This window comes from Rhincodon typus, unplaced genomic scaffold (genome assembly GCF_021869965.1).
Source record: "Rhincodon typus isolate 14 unplaced genomic scaffold, sRhiTyp1.1 hic_rhity00000556, whole genome shotgun sequence".
NCBI lineage: Eukaryota > Metazoa > Chordata > Chondrichthyes > Orectolobiformes > Rhincodontidae > Rhincodon > Rhincodon typus.
The window spans coordinates 28,117-30,855 of record NW_025966194.1 but is presented as its reverse complement, the minus strand read 5'-3'; positions in this window follow the sequence as shown (position 1 = coordinate 30,855).

Genomic DNA, 2,739 nt, shown 5'->3' with positions numbered 1-2,739 from the left:
ACTGACTCTCCCTGGGGTACAGAAACCTGAAGAAGATACAGAAGTGTGAACACACGCACCAGCAGGTTCAGGAACAGCTTCTTTCCGGCTGTTATCTGATTGTTGATTGGACTCTCTGGCCTCAAATAATGCTGTTCTTGCTAATGTTGCTCTGACCTCGCGCACACCCTGTGCAATGTAACCCTGTACACCTCTGTCTCAGTGTTTTTGATCTGCCTGTACCACTCGTAAACAAAGCTTTTCACTGTATTTCGGTACAAGTGTTAATAAATCAACGAATCAATCAGTGAATGTCACCACCGCTGCCCGTCTTGCTGTTCACAAGCTGGCATCTCAGGCCACGATCCATGGGCACTATCCACACACACCTACAGGCAATGTCCATATACAATGGTATCTCATAATTGCCAACCCATTGAGATCCTGATGGCATCTCCTGGACCCACGTGCAAGGCACTTGCATTGCAGGGTGCCCTGAGAGGCTGCAGCAAGGACACTGTGCAGGAACAAACCAGGATTGGACCAGGCTGAGTCTCGAGGCTGCTTACCCACTCTCTGAGCACTCACTCACTCACTCAGCACCTCCCTGCACACTCACAGTGTCTATATCTTGCCCTGTCTCCCATGCCATGCCATCCCTGTTGGCACTTTATGCTTCGGTAAGATCTCACAGCTATCAAGACTGTATTGAGGGCCTCTTTAGAGCAAACACACAGCCAGGCTGCTCATCAGGACAGATCGGGCTGGGTGCATGGAGCCTTTGTGCTGCAAAACCCACCCCCCCAACACTCTGAGGCATCAATCTAACACCCACAGGCAAAGCCACCAGCCCATGTAACACTGCACAGTCAACTCAACAGAATGGCTACATCGGGAACCGGGGTTGAGGGTACTAGCCCTCAGCACAATCAGTGGGTTTTGGGGTAGGGGGGTGGGAGGTGGAGAGGTTGCCGTTGGTCGGGTGGAGGGCCCTGGTACCTGTCATCTTCAGACGTCGAAGAAAATGCTGGATAAACACACAAGGGAGAAAAGACTCAAAGGATCTAGTGAAAGGGTGAGGTGAAGTGGGGGAAGGGGAAGCTCATGTGGAGCAGATACAGCAGCACACAGCATGTGGGCCGATTGGCCTGTTTCTGTGCTCGGAACTTTGTGACTACATCCATGATCCAGTAAAGGTTGGGATTCTGTGCAGATATACACTCTGGGAGATTTTGCTAAAACTGTACAAGACACCAATGTTTCCAATCCTATGTTTTTCCACCTAAAGCTTTGGTTTTTGGTTCTATCTTAAGTTCTATCTATTCTTGAATTTCCTGTTCAAAATCTAGGTTTTTTTTTCACAAGACCCTGTTACATATATGTTTATTTATTTAACCTGGAGCAATTCGATGCATTTAAACATTAGATTTTGTAACATTTCTGCATTATCGCCATTGACTAGAGAGATTTAAAAAAGACACAAGGGGCAAATATTTTACACAGAGAGCGGTTCGTGTGTGGAATGAACTTCCTGAGGAAGTGGTGGATGTGGATACAATTACAATGTTTAAAAGGCATTTAGACAGGTATATGAATAGGAAAGGTTTGCAGGGATATGGGCCAGGAGCAGGCAGGTGGGACTAGTTTGGTTTGGGATTATGTTCAGCATGAACTGGTTGGACAGAAGGGTCTGTTTCCATGCTGTATGATTCTTATGACTAAATTTATTGGCATCTCATGGTGATCACGTTGGGGCAATGTAGAATGGTTTTGTCATTGGAGTATTATCATTTTGACATTGCTCTGAAAAACAACCTGATTACTTTGTAATGTTATGGACGAGTCATACGTTAATACGATGAAAATCTAGGGATAGCCGAGATTAACACTGCGTCTATGCTTTTCAAGGCCCTAGTTAGAACACGGCTGGAATACAACAAACTGTTTCAGTTCCTTATCTAAGGAAAGACAGACCTAGCATTGGAGCCAGTCCAGAAAGGGTTCACTCGGCTGATCCCAGAAATATGGGCAGATTTTCTTACAAGAAGAGGTGGAGAAGATTCGGCCTGTACTCATTGGTGTTTAGGAATGTGAGAGGGGACCTTATTGATATATTTACAAGATTCTTAAAGGACTTGTCAGGGGGGATGTGGGAAGGTCGTTTCCGCTTGTGGGAGAGTCTAGGACCACAGGGCATTATCTCAGAATAAAGGGTCACCCTTTCAAGACAGAGATAAGGAGGAATTTCTTCTCTCAGAGGGGAGTGAATCTGTGGAAGTCTTTACCACAGAGGGCTGTCGAGGCTCGGCCATTCAGCATATTCAAGGCTGAGATAGATTTTTAATCAGAAAAGGAATTAAGGGTCATAAGAAGAGGGGAAGGAAGTGCAGTTGAGGATGATCAGATCAGCCACGATGTCATTGAAAGATAGAACCAGACTCAATGGGCTGAAGGCCCTACTTCTGCTTCTACATTTTATGGTCTAATGGTCTGTGATTGGCATGTTTGATGATGAATGGTGTGAGAGAGTGTGGGCATTACAAGAGTGGGCATTATTGACCCAATATGGGGGGAATCGGGACAATCAGAGTTGGCAGCATGGTGAGGGTGGTGGTTAATTGGTGATGGTTGGGTTGGTTATGGCTAGTTGGTGATGGTTGGGATGGTGATGTTTGGGTTTGTGATGGTTGTGTTGGCGACAGTTGGGTTGGCAATGGTTGGGTTGGTGATGGTTAGTTGGCGATGGTTAGTTGGTGATGG